Here is a 9,721-nt window from a genome sequence, read left to right as displayed (position 1 = left end):
TTGTTTCGAAAAATCCAATTATGCTAAACACATTTTATAAAATAAACATAATTACAGCCCTTTATGATAATTTTATCAGATTTTCCAACAATTTTTATAAAACCAGCAATCTCAAAAAAAATTATGTATATTTTTACAACAATAAATTAATAAAGGGACATATAAAATTTGAAGATGATTTTCTATTTAAATTAATAATTATCAAGTTGCCTAACTTGATTATCTAGTTACATTGACGAATGGTTTTGTTAATAATATTTTGTAATTTTTTGTTTATGTTTTTAATTTTAAAGTTTTAATTACAAAAAATCTATCTCCTGATGATGGTCAAATGACCCAAAACGCTAGGGATATAATATAAACTGTTGGTAAGGTTGATTTTTATAACAAATTATTTAACCTAACTTGCTGCTTTATAAATAAATAAATGTTTTATTCTGATAAGAACAAATTATAAAATTTTAAAAACGAAATAGATGTGTTTAAAGTTCGTATTAATTATTTAATCAAATACATGAAATGACGTTAAGGTAAATTAATTATAAAATATTACTACAAAATATTAACAGTAAAGAAATCGCTACTGAAAATCATATTGAGCATATACTAATATCTGTACATGTAGAAGTGGACGCAGATAAATCATGTAATTGTCTTTTTTTTTAATTCATCAACAGAACAATATTGTTTCTGTAAAACCAAATATTTTAATTGTAAAATAAGCTGATGGATAACTGATTATACAGTTTCCTTTTTCATAAAGTATGCCTCAATAATGATCTGACAGCAATTTTTTTTTTATTCTAAAAGGTGTTATGTCTTTCAAAAGCCCACAAATTTGACTTTACACATTATACGAGAAAATATTTAGGCATAAAAGTAATTGATAATGAGTACAAGCTTAGTGTTTTATAAAGATGCTTCAGAGTAAAACTGTTCACTACATTTTGGTAAACAAAATCATATTTATCATCCCACAAGAATTTATCAAATAAAAAACCCAAAGGTTTTGCTTTGTGGACAACAAAATTACTATATATGTAATGGGAATTCTGGCCACACAATCTGCAATGTTATGTTTAACCAAGAAGCACAATTTGACAGTTTTATCCATATTTTAAGTTACATTGTTACAATTCATCCAGTGAAAATTTTTTAAAGCTGCAATTGTGAAAAATTCAATCCATTTTTATTAATTATCTTTAGAAATAGAGATACAGCTGTGAAAAGAGTTGTAATGAATGGCTCAAGAATTTTCGGCAGATCATTAATAAACAATAAACAAAGCAAAAAATTTTTCCTGAGGCGCTCCACACTCTACATCTTGAAGCGAGGACCTAAATTTACATGTGTATTCTTGTATTCTTAATTTATCATTAAATGATAAAATTTCTACTACTTGTGTACAACTTGTGAGGTACGACTTGAAAAGCAAGTTTCTTTTCAGATACTGATACCACAGCTTCTAAGTTGTTTTATCGGTATAAATAAATGTTTTCCAATATTTCTCTTATTGTCTGTTCTTAAAATTTTAATATTTTTTTAATATCTTTTCTTGTTCTTAATATTTTTTTTTTGTCTTAAAGAATTAAAAATATTTTCCAAAAACCAGGAAATGGCTACGTCTTTTAAGACATGTCTGCTAATGGAAATATAAAAATTAGATTACCTTATAAATGTAATGGTGCACTTGCTGTTAAGCTGCCCCGTCAGTACACTGTACAATAATATTTATCAAGAATAAACATAGCAATATAAGTATACACTTTCTTTTAGTTATCACGCATTTGAGTATGATATTTTAAGTACGTAATATACACATCTTACTCTGATCAAGTAGCATTTGGATAGGTAATGCAGAACATACTTTAAGAATAGATTCAGTATATGAAAAACAGAATAAAAGTTCATTTATTACCATCAAAAGTTCTATGTATATTACCATCTATATTATTTGTCTCATTTTTGTTTTTCTAAAAGTTATTTCTCAGTAAGTTTTGAGGTATCTTGATAATATTTTGTATAGTTATTACATTTTCTGATAAATTAGTATTTGTGACAAATACTAATTTATCAGTTTGTAATAAATTTAACAATAAATTAAGCTCTAAAAAGAGAGAATAACTACAGTGAAGATTAAATTAAATTGTAAAATGGAATTATTGTTTGCAATAGTATTGTATTGTAATTTACATATAAATTTATGGTAACAATATTTTAAAAGTTACAACCAGCATATCCCCATTTTTTTTGTGTTTTTGTTTTCTTTTAGTTCACAAAAGTTATTTGAAGGTAAAATGAAAAATAAAATATTTTTAAATTTAAGAATGTAATATACTACTAAGAACAAAGTAATGCTACATAATAACAGAATGATCTCAGAGAAAAATGTTAGATTTGAAGGTGTAATAAATCATGAAAGTGTATTTTATACGACTGCCGAGAATAGATTGGAACTGACAGGTAGGTTGTCAATGGTAGGTTACATCAACAACAACTGGAAGGTTCATTTTTTTTAGAAATTATGGTGTGATAACAAATCTTTTCACCACTGTACCTGTCCTGAACAATATTACAAAATACCAAAAGTTTGGTTTTTTAGTTAATAAGTAAACTGTGATGATTATGTTAATTTTCAAATCATTATTACCTCTTCATCTCATATGTTCTATTAAAATTATATTTTTGGGCTTAACTGTTAAAAATTTTATAATGACAAATGACATCATTTATTAAAATATAATTTTAAACTATGTTACGGTAGATTCTACATGCAAATGCAGGTATAGAATTTTTAGTGATAACAAAGTAGATTATTTTCTACCATAATTTACAGGTAAGTTACAAATAAAAATCATGCCTGAAAGTGAATTAATGATTTAAAGGTGTTTTCATTTGATGAGCTTGATTCTCTTAACACTTATTTAATAAGTTATTTTTATATCGTTTGAAACTTATAATATTACAGCAAATTTTGTAAATTCTGCTGAAGAATATCGGTGATTATAAATAAAATTTCCCAACAGTAAAAGTGTAAATGTCACTCTTATCCCAAAAAACGTAAAAAATTTTCCCTTTAAAATTAAGTAGATCGTTTCTCTCTTTGGTAGATACATTGAAACCCACCAGGATATGCTGCATTTCTTATATGAAGTAATCTAAAAGTTAACTTGGAACTTTCGATGTTATCCAAATTAATCGCTTCATTACTAATATTGTAATGATCTTCAAGACAAATAATTTTTGATATAATGTAATTTAATTACATTTATAAACTATGATATAGAGCTAAGCCTTCAAATATAATAAAATAAATAAAAATTTGTAGAATCGAAGTGATGAGTTAATCCCAGGTTTTCGTAATCCTTTTAAGTATTTTCTCTGAACTTAAAAACCTATGGAATTTTTTTTTCTTAAAGCCCTTCTAATCTTTTGTTACAACTGTCTTCCCTCTCTAACAGCTACTGGACACTTAAATGTATGTTGATGTCACCACTTTTCTACATTAATTTTCTAATGGTTTTTACTTATTGTGTTGCACATTTTATATGTTATAATAATTAAATTAAAAACTCACCGATTTACAGTTTCCTCTCCAATCTAATTTAATGAAAATTAGGATTCTATTTCTGATTAAATTCTCGGATAAAAGTCCTCCATATCAGTACTCCTGACATTGCTGAAAAAGAAAACTTAGCAGTTTAGTTATTATTAAATTATGACAAATAAAGGGGACATTAAGAAAGTTGCCTCAGTACAAGAGATAAATCCAGAATTTTATCAAAGACGAAGTTCAAAGATGTAATTGATATTCATGGAATCTATATGAGGAAAAGGGGTTCCAATCGACTCAAGAAGTCTAATTCTCAATAATAATAATAATAATAATAATTAATATTTATGTCTCTGAAGGTGTCACAATTCAACAGATAACCTGACATGACACATATCTATTCCCAAAAAAAAATGCAGAGCCAGTCTTAATAAAAACTCAACATCACGAGTTAGGCTTGCTGAGGAAAATGGATATTTAATTGTTTTTCTGATGCCTTTGCCTCAAAATTATTGCATATCAGCACGAAGCTAACTAAACTATAGCTGATATTCAGCCCTGAAATTGGTCCTTTTACTCTAATTCACATTGAATGGTTATATTGTGTCTTAATAAATGTAAAGAAATCAACTTTATATGGTATCACTTGTATCTTGCATGACTTGTATAACACAGAAGTCACAGATCAGGAATTTATTATGTAATAACTTGTTCAAACACTTCTTCATTCTGTTTAGTGCTGGTAAAGGAGCAATTGATGAAAGACATGATGATATTGCTGTTTCCAACTGTGAGATGCGTTTTGCAATTCATTTTTTGTGAGCAAGCAAACAGTGAAACTACTCAAATCTGTAGATTGTAATCTCATGTTATTATGAGTGATGTAGTCATGATGACAGATTCAAATGATATTATTGAACTGAAAAATGATTGTCACAATATTTTGAGAACAAAAGAGTCTACTAGCAGAATTCATGGAACTTGAGACTGCAGCGATATCAGAATCTTATTATGAATTGAAGTAGTTTGGACAAATCAAATCATGCAGACTGCTCTCAATGGCGATTATTCTTCTGAATGAAAACGCATAACGTTATGCAAAATGCCACTCAAAGGCTTTAGTTGTCTGTTCAAGTTGGAGATTTTTATTGTTACTTCTGTTTAGACACTGCTTGAATACCATCTCTTTATTAAGATAAAGATTTGTCTGTTAATCAGTATAATGAAACTAACAAGGGGTTCAGAAATGGGTGGTGGTTTTCTAAAATCATTTCTACAAAAGTTGGTGTTGTGGTGCAACAAATGCCAGAGAGTGGAGCGTTTTTAGGGAAAAGTGTAGTGCAGATATGTTTATAAGATATAGTGATCTAAATAATAAAATATTTAGACATTGTTTTTTTTCTTACCAAAATTCATGTACATTCCATATTTGTCTGTACGTTTTGGAGAATTGACTTTTCACGATAGTTTTATATTTTTACTAAAGTAAAACTTAGCAGTTTTTATTAGTTTGTCCTAACATTGCAGAAGAACAGCTGAAAAATAATTTGTAATCAAGAATTACCTTAAACCTGATTGATATTTAGATATTTATTTTAAAACATGATAGAGGAACCGCAGCTGTTATGATAATTTTTTTTATTTCTAGTTACTTAGGAAGAAATTGTACTTAGAAAAAAATAATTCAATAAAATAATTATAATCATATTGATATGTCATTTGCTATGAACAAAAGATTTAATGCGACAAGATACGAGATGCATGTCCCACAAAATGGCATTGGCATTCTCAAGAAAACAGCATTTCATGCCGGGCTTAGTAAGGAAAGTGAGGGCTGAAACAATTGCCAGTCATCTTCTACACAGAGTAGGCCAAGCCCACTAAAACGCAGGAAATCTTTCAGCTCTACAAGGAACCCCTTCACTCCATTCACCACTGGGACTGGTCGCATATGCAAAATCATTATTCTTAATAAAATAGAAAGCAATTGTACCTCTTATCTCATTTGGGCTTTATATTCATCACTACATTGTGATTATGACAGATTATTTAATTCAATAACCGAAGTTACAACTTCTGCTAGGTCACAGAAAATGATTCGCGAAATGTACCTCACAGTTGGGAACAGTAACATCATGTGTTTCATCGAGTACTCGTTTACCAGCATTAAATCGAATGAAGTGAATGAATATGTAATTAGATTATGCATAGCTGATTGGTGTTAGTGCATTATATACTTTGCTTCTACTTACTAAAAATGTAATTAATTCTTATAATGTAATATCATTGCAGATGTAAAATAGTTAATTAAAATTATTTGTTTTAAATAATTAAATATTTTATTAAATTTAAATAAAACATTGTTTCAATTTAAACATATTGTCAGATGTTGAAATAACACTGTCTATGCAAAATTTGTATCTAACATGTTACACAACTTTCCATACTGTAATTTGGGTGCTGATCTCCAATATGCCATTGAAATTGTGTTACTATGTTAAGGTTTTACATAAATCATAAATTTGTAATGTTTTTTTGGTAATAAATTCATTTTGATCCACTACTCATCACAATTCAGAATAGTTTCTGTATTTTTACTTTTAAACAGTATGCACACATGCTTAATAAAGAAAAAATAAATAAAGAATGTATACATTGTATCATGAAAGTAGACATGTATGATATCATACAGACATCTGTTGTTGCCATTACAGAGCTTAAAATTTTATTCAGTCTAGCTTCAATTGTCTGTACTGTGTGTTGTGTTCACACAGTTGTTAGTGTTTTGCTATATTTTCATAAATTCTTTATAATACTGAAGAGATTTTTTTCTCATTTTTATTTGCTGCATGGCCTCTATAAAAGTTTGTGGATACTCAAATCATCCAGACAGTTATTGTTACATTAAAGGTAAATGTACGCATAAATCTCAAAGAAATACTTATTTATGAATCTATGAAAACTGCCTGTTAATTTTGATTGCGCACTCAGGGATCAACATAAAATCTGGGTGCCTCATGTTATTTTTATATCGTGCTCAGTAACTGAACGGTTCAACAGGAAACGACAAGCTAATGCATGATAAATAACTGGAAGTCTTTCAGAGACATAGTTGGTGTTTTTAGGTAACAGAAAAGATGAAAACTATGTTTATGGTTAATAAACTGTTTAAAAACTACAAATATTTAGTATGTAGGATGTCATTAAAAATTCATTTCCTACAGTCTCATCTAGACTTTATCCTGAAAATTTGTGCTGTCAGTGATGAGCAGGGAGACCGTTTCTGTCAGCATCACTTCCAAGGAAGATGGGATGCTAGAATGATTGATGACTGTTGTTGGTTTTTATTTAGAGAAACTGATAAAACATCGCACAAGCAAGAAAACAATTGCCAACTTATTTTAAAAATTTAGTTCCAATGATTTAATCATTTAAAAACTGTATTGAATATATTTCAATTCATCTGTATTTGAATAACAAAAACTTAGCTGATTTACACAAATTATAAATGAATACACAAAAATAATAACTTTTTGAAATATTGGTGTGACACTGATTACGCATTTATTGGTAAATAATTCGTATGTAACTAAAAATGCAATGTATTACACAAAATTTTGTAAGTTTTGAATTCAGCACACAATATTTGTTAAAATCACCATGCCCAATTCTAGATGTTTTTTTTTTTATTTTGCTGCATTTTAAAAAAATTATGTTTTAGACATTTACAGTACTTACTTTTTATTCAATCCATATTTGAAACTGCGGTTGATAGTCACTTTAACTAAAATTTTCTTTATCTTCCATAATCATTTTCTGCTTTCAATATTACATTTGAAAATCAGTAACAATTTTTTTTTTTGTTACAGCTTCCATGAATTTAAAAGTACTCCTGGTAAAGCACCTACAACTCAAAATCACTTTGCAAAAAGATTAGTAATGCACGTAATATAAACTGTTAATTTTTTTTTTTTTTTTTTTTTTTTTTTTGTTTTCCGTAGGAGGAGGAAAAAGCTGTATCAGCCACCGTCTGCGCCCGCAACAGACGGTAGTGTCGGGCTCTCACCGACTAAAAAACCTCCCCCTTAGGGAGGAGGACCCTATTAGGGATAGGGATCGCGGACGCGACTTAACTAACTAATAATAAAATAATATCTACATTGTACCTGAAAAAAATACACAGCATATACAAAATTTAAATCTATTTTCATAAAACTTAATTTACATTGCTTATCTAAGTAATTTTAATGTAAAATTTACGTTGAACCTGAAACAAAAACATACACAAAAGTAGACATAAAAAATTCCCTACAGGAAAGTTCCTATCAGGGGACCCTACTGGGACTAGGCATTGGGATCGCGGACGCGACTTAACTAACTAATAATAAAATAATATCTACATTGTACCTGAAAAAAAATACACAGCATATACAAAATCTAAATCTATTTTCATAAAACTTAATTTACATTGCTTATCTAAGTAATTTTAATGTAAAATTTATGTTGAACCTGAAATAGAAACACACAAAAATAGACATAAAAAATTCCCTAAAGGAAAGTTCCTATCAGGGGACCCTACTGGGACTAGGCACTTACCGCGATTTTATAAGAATATTATACTGTCACCTTAAAAACTACACAACTTATTTTTAACATGAAAATTTATAATATTAAACAATAACAACAAAAGTAGAAAATAATAACAAAATACCTATAGTAGAAAATTATCCTACAATAAAAGGGAGTACCACAATGTAAGGAGGGCCACTTAACATGGCAGCTCTCCCTTAGAATATTAAATGAACCGTTGAGTTACCTGAAACAAAAGAAAATAAGACAAATTCAATTAGCGGTTGTGAATTAATAGAGCTTTGTTTTAATTATTAAATTCATTTCATATATGATAGCATTGAACTTTTTCTAACAAAAATATTTATTAGGAATGATTAGGTGGTCCATTTTTACTCCTTAAATATTTAACCTGAGGTAGAAGTATGTATAAAGACATTTTTTTACAGAAATAGAATTGCTAGCTAGATAGGTACACAAGAAAAGCTATACCCTCCTCCAGACTAGATAGATACAAAGAACATTGAATTTTTTACAGACCCCGCATCGTTAGATATCCATTGAGAAATCATTGAAAAACACCCTTTTAATAAATCAAGGTGGAAGAAAATAAAGGAAAAAAGTGAAAGTTAGAAGGTTACAAAGGAATAATCCACAGAAGATTGCTAAACAAGACAACTCTCTCAAAAATATTCTAAGCCCCTTTTAAGGCAGCAAGGATTCCTCTCGTACAAGATCAGAGCGCTTTACCAAGAATAGATGCAAAAACACTATTCTGAATTAAGGTTCACTGATGTAGATGGTAACAAATCTATATCGCATCCAGGAATGTGTGTTATATGAACCTACTTGGCCGAGCTAAAATTTTCAGCTAAGAATAATGTTGAATGGTAACAAAAATCGATACAGGATATCTATATACCACCCGATACTTTTACTAATTTTTATATTATTTTTTTTAAATCATACTTAATATTTTTATAAAATGAAATGCATCATTTATTTTCTTATTATTTTTTTACAATTTTATATAGGTTTCCACTTGCTTTGATTGCTCTGGTATTTAAAATTCATGAAATATTTATGTGCCATCTACTTTATAAGTTATTCAACAAATTTTGACAAAGAGGTGCAAGCATGGTTTCATTAAATTTTCATTGTCAAAAAAGAATAAACTTGTGAAACCACTTCTAAATTTTTACACAGTATATTTTCTATTAAAATAATAGTTAAATGAAGATATCGCTTTGTTTCATCAATCAAAACCTGCTCTCTATCTGTAAACGTAGATAAAATTCATTTTTATTATAATTAAATGTTTGGGGGTATCTAAGTGAAAGATGACTGCCATGACAATAATTTGATTCTTATTTCATTTATTTTACATTATATATACTATATATAAAATTTAACATTATATGAAATATAAACCACCTAAAAACAGTAATTAGATTATTTATACTTACCTTATTTATTTCCAATAACCGGTTTGTGCAGTATCTTACACCTTCACTTGCTATTAAATTCTATCTTATTCATTTTAATTTATTTGTATTATTTTTGTGTAAATTAGAAATATTTTCACAAGTATATTTATTA

General features: G+C 28.2%; 1 long non-coding RNA gene across 1 annotated transcript; it reads left to right on the top strand.

Annotated features, from left to right (window-relative positions):
• Positions 1 to 232: 232 nt before the first annotated feature.
• Positions 233 to 9,348, top strand: LOC142325820 (uncharacterized). The gene is made up of 3 exons (XR_012756592.1): positions 233 to 368; positions 2,273 to 2,463; positions 9,157 to 9,348. It is a non-coding gene; the product is annotated as an uncharacterized LOC142325820 (long non-coding RNA).
• The last annotated feature ends 373 nt before the right edge of the window (positions 9,349 to 9,721 follow it).

The sequence above is a fragment of the Lycorma delicatula genome, chromosome 5, assembly GCF_047948215.1.
Source record: "Lycorma delicatula isolate Av1 chromosome 5, ASM4794821v1, whole genome shotgun sequence".
NCBI classification, from domain to species: domain Eukaryota; kingdom Metazoa; phylum Arthropoda; class Insecta; order Hemiptera; family Fulgoridae; genus Lycorma; species Lycorma delicatula.
Note: the sequence above shows the minus strand (reverse complement) of the source record. Positions and strands in the feature narration are given on the sequence as shown.